General features: G+C 40.0%; 1 long non-coding RNA gene across 1 annotated transcript; it reads right to left on the bottom strand.

Annotated features, from left to right (window-relative positions):
• Positions 1-247: 247 nt before the first annotated feature.
• On the bottom strand, positions 248-6,375 carry LOC147872784 (uncharacterized). Its single transcript, XR_015536791.1, has 2 exons — positions 6,062-6,375; positions 248-1,278 (listed from the first exon to the last, which is right to left on the bottom strand). It is a non-coding gene; the product is annotated as an uncharacterized LOC147872784 (long non-coding RNA).
• Between the last annotated feature and the right edge of the window lie 1,929 nt (positions 6,376-8,304).

Genomic DNA, 8,304 nt, shown 5'->3' with positions numbered 1-8,304 from the left:
TTAATGTTTTCTAAAGTACACAACACTGTAACAACTGTGGTACATAATATGACATCAGTACTGCAGTATAAGGCAGACATTAGAAAAAGAATATGAGTCCAGCTAGAACATTATCAGAAATGTACTTACATAGGAAAAGTTAATAAAAGTAGTTTCTGATAAATTCTATATAAAAACACTTAAAGTACAACATACTGTTAACAATAAAGAGGTTTCACCTGTTTGAAATAAAATAAACAGTGATGTATTACAGATTTTAATAGTTTTATTGGCTATAAAAATTAATACACATGTTGCAATTAATTTTAATTTCTAACAAATGGGCATTCAGAAAAAAACACATTCCATTATATGTGTGAAAATAAATATGGACAATTATTGGTTGAACATGGAAAATATGATTATACATGGTTTGCCAAACATGTAATATCATACAAAAAATTCCACTGCTGTTTAAAATGCAAAACATGGTTTAGCTTTTGTTTATGTGTTGGAGGCTGGAACTGTAAGGACTGCTACCCAGTTGGACAGTAAGTGTAAAAGTTTCTGTATAATAGTGGTTTTATTTAATAATAAAGAACTTTCAGTTTTAAACATCTTCATGTTGATAGCCTCTAATCCCCTTTTCCAACATATTCTGTCCTATATAGTTCTCTGAGGGATTGTGTTAGTCATCCCTCAGTTCGCTGCATATACCTATTTTCTACTACTGAATTGTAATTCTAAACAGATGTTGCAAGAAAACAAAGATGTCTCCTCACAGACTTGTCTCTTTTTTAAAATTTCACACTCAGTGAGAAGGTGCAGCATGTAGCATGACCACACAGTGACGTCATGACATTGGAAAACATGCACTGAGATAGAAGGTGACAGTGCTGACAAATTATAAGAGTTACCTGCACAGTAAAGCAGTGCAAACATTTTGTAGAGAACCAGATGTCTTCATTTGAATTTCCTGACTCCATACTGAAATGTGCAAGGACTTACTCTAATATACAGGTCTGGCCATTACATTATTATAATCACTATCTATGCTAAATCTTGAACGAATATTCTCATTAATTGATTTCTTATTATAGTGGCGACTGAAGTCTGCAACTGGTACAAAATCTTCACTCATTGGATAACGTTCTGCCCCAAGCTCCAGTACATTCATGCGCTGGTATTTATGAAAATTCAGTTTGCCTTCTTCATAGTGACCCATCTTATGCACCAGCTCAAGTTCCTTCACAATCTGTATGAAGCTCAGGACACAGAACCACTGGTAGAAGAGAAATACTGCAAACAAATGAAGTAACATGTACTGTGGGCACATTATTTCCCACTTGGACAATGCATTGTCACTTCGGCTCTGAATATTGAGACAGTATGCTTCTCCGAAACACTGGTATCTATCAGCCAGTCCACATGGCACCAGAACCAAAAGGAACATCATCCTCGCCACAATGTGAAAACCTCAAATCTCACTTTCAAACACTGTCTGTGAGTCTGGACACTGTTACATCATAACACCCAGGCATCTGCATGAACATGAAAATGTTACTGTCTAAATTAGCTACTTGTTATAGTTACTTTCTGCCAAAATAATTCAAATTAGAAGGGGTTAGAAGGACAAGAGATTAATTTGCAGTTTTTAGTGTTCATTTTGTGAATATACCTTAAATTAGAGAAGGAAAGGAGAACAGGATTGAATTAAACAAAACAGCAGATTTTTGTGTTTACTTCCACCTTAAGATTGCATCGAAGTTTGGGGGAAGATAAGACGAAGGAAATTCTTTCTTTATGCCCTTTTCAAATCAGCAGATTAATTCGGAAACACCCGGTAGCTTATGGGCTTCATCATTAAACGTGCGTCCTTTAATACGCCCGTAAAATTACCCCAGAAACTGACAACCTAACAGAGACTCGAACCGAGGACTGTGTATCCGTGTCTGTGACCTTAGACCCCGAAATTTCCTCTCCGAAACTAAAGAATTTTGCCTTGGCGTCGATTTCTTCTCGCGGTTGCGTTCCCGTCAATAGAAATCATCTTTGTCGGGTCTCGAACTCAGTGTCGAGGCCTTCGTTTCCGAAATCTCCTCTTCGAAGCAAGAAACTCTTCTTTTGTCTCGCTTAGTTTCGGAGCTACAGGAACCGCCCTTGAAGGAAATCGAACCCAGGACACTTTTCCCCAGACTTCTGACCTTCCTGTGATCTCTCATTGGTCAAAATGAATAATCGGGATTCGAAGCAAGGAAACACTTTTCCTCGCCCAGGGGCGATGGGTACAACAGTGCCCCGGCCCCTCAAAAATCGTCTTTAAAATTAAACAAGTTTCTCCGAGGCAACCCAACAATTACTCCATTGACACACAGAAGAAGGCAATGGCAAACCACTTCTGGATCATCTGCCAAGAACGTATATGAACAGGTCCCAGTCCGAGAAAAGGATGGACGGATCCTGTTCATATGGACCTGTCGTCAGACAGAACACTAATAATAATAAAAAATAAAATACGACGATAATTTTAAACAAGTTCAAATTAAATTACAAAATTTACTTCAAGCCTCTTTTCATCACCTTTAAATTTTTTAATTTTAAAGATGGTTTTTGAGGGGCCCGGGCGCTGTTGAACCCATCGCCCATGCGACAGGGAAAATGTTTCCTTCCTTCGAATCCCGATTATTCATTTTGAATAGTGAGAGAACGCATGAAGGTAAGAACTCTGGAAGAAGTGTCCTGAGTTCGATTTCCTTCAAGGGCGATTCCTTTGGCTCCGAAACTAAGCGAGACAGAAGAAGGGATCAGAGTTTTTTGCTTCGAAGAGGAGATTTCGGAAACGAAGGCCTCGACACTGATGTCGAGTCTCGACAAGGATGGTTTCTGTTGACGGGAAAGCACCCACGAGAAGAAATCGACGCCAAGGCAAAATTCTTTCTTTCGGAGAGGAAATCACGGGGTCTAAGGTCACGGGCACGAAAACAGTCCTCGGTTCGAGTCTCTGTTCGGATGTTGGTTTCTGGGGTAATTTTACAGGCGTATTAAACGACGCACGTTTAATGATGAGGCCCATAAGCTACCGGGTGTTTCCGAATTAATCTGCTGATTTTGTGTGGTTATAGCAAACCATGCACTTTTATTTATTCATGGTTTATTTAACGACGCAAGTTTTTACCCCCAAAGCTTCCTTCACTGTTTTGAGGCATTGGCGGACATTGGCCACGAGGGCTGAGATACACGTAGTTTGATGGGTAAATATGAGCTGCCAATACACTGTACAAATTTGCACAAAATGTGTCCAAAATTGGAATGTGCAGTTCAAAATTATTCCACCATACACACATGACAGCAGCACTGTCGTATTTCCTGGTAGATTCCAATGAAGTCTGTGGGCCAGACGCTGGTAAGACTGTGAAAGGCTTCAGAAATGTCTGAGACACACAGGCTCATATATCAGAACTCAAACAGCTCACAAAATGCATTTGATAAAACTACCTACAAATCTGTGCACTGTAACTGTCACAGAAGCGTGGAACATCTTAGGTTGATCTAAATCCTATGCTTCTTGGTTCCTATTTAGTATTTATTGGGTGTGTGATTTATCAAGTCCTTCACAGCCTTACAAGCGCCTTTTGACCTGATCAACTGGACCATTCCCTTGTATGACATTTAGAAGCACAAGCAACTTGCTTTGGTCTCTGGAGTATCAGCGTGCACATTCTATCCATAAATACCGTTTCAAGATTAAACTTCCTAATTCTAGGCAAAACTTCATTGATTATACGGTCAAAAGAATCTGGTAGTCTAAAATGTCAAATTTCGGAAACTGGGAGTAAAGTAGATAATAATGCTGATTCACTTTATTGATAGAGCTACCAAAACCGGCTGAACTTCATCAATTATACTAAAGATGGCACAAAGTGAATGAACGCTCCTCTGTTCATAGTACCAAGAGTACTCCATAGAGTGCATCTGCTACCGCACAATAATATTGATTTTATTTCGAAAGGTTTCGCCTGCGTGAAAGAACGCTGTAGGGAACACAGATTTTAAGATCACGAATGAAATGAGGCAGTGAAACCATTTACGATACTTTTACGAGCTGAATACGAACCTGTCCCTCTGATCCGGTAACCAAATCAGCCAACATTTCTTCATTAAATCTGGCGTGAACAGAGTGCACTGCAGCCCGTTTTAAGGAGTAATTAAATTTGTGTCAGCCCAGCGGAATTCGGCGTACTAATTCACAATACTCTCTTTATTAAAATTGACAAAAAAAGAGAAGAGATTCTGGAACGAACTGTGGATTAATATAAGACACAAAATACAACTATAAAATTGTCAAGTCCAAATTGTAGGCATATATGAAAAATATAATACCCACCTATCATATATTAGCCAACATAGACATATGCTTATTTTGCATGCATCGCGTTAAAGAGCAAATGAGCATAAGAACAAGTCATTTGTCTTTTATCTTTGAGTGCGCTTAGTCAAGCTTAGGTCGTTGCAAATATTCCGTCCCAGTCAGAGGCCACTCCCAACATTTTGGAACAATTTATTCTCACGGTCGGCAATTGTCAGCCACACGCCCAACACACAAGTCGGAGAATCACCCCTTGTCGGCTGTCCGCGAATGCTTTTTCGAAACACTCCGTATCTGGCGGCCATAGTCGATCGTGATGCTGGTTTTGTGTGGGCTGCGGGGCGAAGTTCCCTCCCTCTCTCTGCGTTCAGTCTGTTTCTGGGGCCCACCTAGCGTTGTATCCCGTGACCACCGAGGGTAAAGCAGGCCGCAGTGTGAAGACGCTTGAGCACAGGAACAATTATCGCATCAACGAATTATCTGAGACAGAATTGGATTCAACCCCAGAAAATTCTCTAACTTAACGAAAGTAAAACCACGAAGTACTCAAGACAAAGCTGAGAGGTTATCCAAGCGATTTTCAGTTCGAATCTCGTTCAAAGACACAATCCCCACCTTGTGGAAGGCAAATTCCTTAGCAGTTCCTAAGATCCATTTTCACATTCACCCTGGCCCATTCACAATTCATAACAAACATAGCATCCGCCTTTTGAAGCCGCCTGTGAGATTAATGAAAATCTGTGGCTCCATAATCTAAAAGAAAAAATAGATTTAATTCCTGTCCCCTCTTAAAACACGCCCAAAATATCGGCTTCATCCAATCGCAGTAAACTAACGCGTTGGCACCGGCTAAACCCAGCTTCCTGGTTCTTCTCAGTTACTTTAAAGCAGGCACAGAATGTACCCCCGCGATCCATCATTCATAACCATCCTGTCATATTTAAATAATGGATACGCAACGTTATCAGTTGATAGAGCGTTGAAGGAACAAGAATAAACACTACCTTATAAGTCGTGGTGAACGCCTTCTAACTGGTTTACCCATCAAACTACGTGTATCTCAGCCCTCGTGGCCAATGTCCGCAGTCAAGGAGGCCGTGGGGGTAGAAACTTCGAAGTCCTCCCTCTGTAGGCCTTATCTCCGCCTGGACCAGCAGCTTCAGGGCTCTGACGTCACCCCAGAGAAAGCCTAATTTCTCGATTTTGAGGCGAAAAATCCAATTGTCGGGAGTTGGTAGTCAGTCCAGTGCTTCAAAAACATTCGAGTGCACAAGAACTTGTCAGTGGGGCGCATTTTCATACACTTTTTATTCTTATCCACCAAACTACGTGCTTTATTCATCCGCCGGTCGAATGCGGTAAATTATATTACCACAAAAACCTTTCCGATATTTGGGTAACCCTACAAATTGTACGGCACTTTACTTTTGAGACATCTGGTGGAATCCGTGTTAGTCGACAGAACGAAGCTAGTTTTGTGTTTCCAAACAATAAAATAGGATTTATCAATGGATTTAATGCTCGGAGCTTCTGAAAGTGCGTCGTTAAATAAACTATGAATAAATAAAAAATCATAGTTCTCTATAACCACACAGAGTCAGCAGATTAATTCGGAAACACCCGGTAGCTTATGGTCCTCATCATTAAACGTGCGTCCTTTAATACACCCGTAAAATTACGGGAATACATGTACAGTTTAAGTAAAGTAAAACTTACGGAAGCCGATCTTATGGAATGGACCAACATAGACTGCTTTACCCAGGCTCTGTGCCCCTCTGGGAATTGCTCCTCCTAATGAAACATCTCATGTGCAATAATTCTGGAAGCATTGGCAGTAGTTACATAATAAAATACATTAACAGGCTTAGGAAGACACTGCAAAACTTGCTGGGAGGTCAGAATTTCAGAGTAAACCTCTCAGTACATGAGCAGACAACTTGAAACTTCCGTCCCAGCAAATGCGACATTGCAAAACACTTACAAAGAGCACAGTTTGTATTTACACAGAAGACTTCATTTCATGAACCTTGTACATGCTCGCTTGATAATTGAAGGGTCTTTTAAACTGAGGTGCTCTCGTGTCTGCTTTGCCAGGCTTCAGTCTGCAATAAGCATGCTGTTCCATACCATTAAAGCTTGTGATTTGTACTACAGCACACCACGTGGGATGACATCAGGTCAAAGGCGGTACTTCTGCCGTACTTCCTGCTTCTCGATGACAACATTGTCGATGATGATGATGAAGACCCTCAGTTACTAGGCACTCAGCCTCACTTTCAAGGTCAGTACAAAAATTTGCAACATTTTAGTTTGTGTTGCATGGGAATAATGTTTAATTTTTGACGTTCTATTACTTTTAGAAAAGGTGCTGAACCTGAGGGCCATGTTGCCTTCAAGTAACATAATAATATAAATGTCGCTGTTTTGATTAGGCCTTCGCTGATATTTGTGCACTGTAACTCTGGTATGATTCAACATTCACACTGCCTTATTCTTTAACTTGCTTAATGCATATAAATTGCAGGTATTAGCAAAATAATGGTCATGACTGTGAACTGCAGACTGATATCAGTAACATAATGGGTTGTTAACTTCTTGAAGTACAGTCTCTTCTAGAAGCTGAGTATTTACTCAGCTAGTCCAGACATTAGCCACGTGTGACATTTTGTAACGTACTAACACTTTTCCAGTGAGGCGCTTCTAGCACCCCACCTGCCCTCCAATATATTTGCAGCTGTTTGATGTCTGGACATCCTTTCATTCCGCAGGGGACAGGCCACTTAGCATGTTGAAAATGTTTAAACATACCTTTTAAGAAGGTGGCTGTCCTGTCGGTTGTAATGCTGTCATATTGTAGAAGATTACAGACGTTTCAGAGGTGCATGCTACCTCCATTATCAGGGAGATTATGATGCAGGCAGCAAGCACCTCTGAAATGTGGTTAAACTTCTGCCACATGATGGCATGACAGCCCACAAGAAACACATCTTCATATTCATGACTGTGAGGACCTGAAATTATACGTTAATAAATTTATGTTGAGTGAGGTCTGATGATGGCCACTGAGATAGGCTGTATTGAACATTCAGAGTCAGACACAACACAGAGAGTTGTTTAATTTTCGTGAGCTTGGTCTTTGTTTTACATTGAAGGTACAATTTTATCATCATGTTTTCAGAGACATAACATTTGTGTTGTCTTATAAACACTGCAGTAAGGATATTTCGGTACATTTTAATTTGCCTGCTTTGATGTGACTTCTGTAATATGTATTGCAGTTTCTCATTTGTTTCACCTCCTCTGGACGAAATCCACGAGCAGCGCCCAACCACAGTGATAACAACCTCCATTGGTTTTTAAGCTTGTATCTGATATATGCAGTGTAAATTATAAAGTTAGAGATTGGTGCTTTTTATTATTGCCTCACACAATCAGTGATATTTTATTACGTATGTTTGAAAAATTGACAAGAAACCAACAAACTGCTTAGAAGATAAATGGCTACAGGCTTCAACCAGTTTTAGGCTCTACCAAAAATTATTATTATGGAATGGATTTTGTGTTGTCTGTCACAATAATATACATCAGTGAACAAAATTATGTGATGTTAAATGTATTACATTACAATAAAATCCTCTCGGGCTATCAGCCGCGTCAAGTGGTTAACCAGTTGATGCGGCTGATAGCCCGAAAGGATTTTATTGTACACAGTCGCCAAGAAAGCTGAAGAACATGCATAATATTATATTACATTTACAGATTGAGATTAAAGATACACTTAGGTCATATTTGCAACCTTGAATTTATTCCCAAAAGTATAATTCCATCATTGCAGGCTGTATTCATCAACTGACCTTAGAAAAAGTCCACAGCTCATGTGGTTAGTTGCCGAGTTCTCAATTTGGGAGCCCGGGTTGAAACTCAAGACAGTCCATGTAGGATTTATGGTGGGCAAAATG

This window comes from Zootermopsis nevadensis, unplaced genomic scaffold (genome assembly GCF_977971745.1).
Source record: "Zootermopsis nevadensis isolate Lab colony 2312 unplaced genomic scaffold, Znev_1.0 Znev_ptg000024l, whole genome shotgun sequence".
NCBI lineage: Eukaryota > Metazoa > Arthropoda > Insecta > Blattodea > Termopsidae > Zootermopsis > Zootermopsis nevadensis.
The sequence above is the reverse complement of the archived record's forward strand: the minus strand, read 5'-3'. Positions and strand labels throughout refer to the sequence as shown.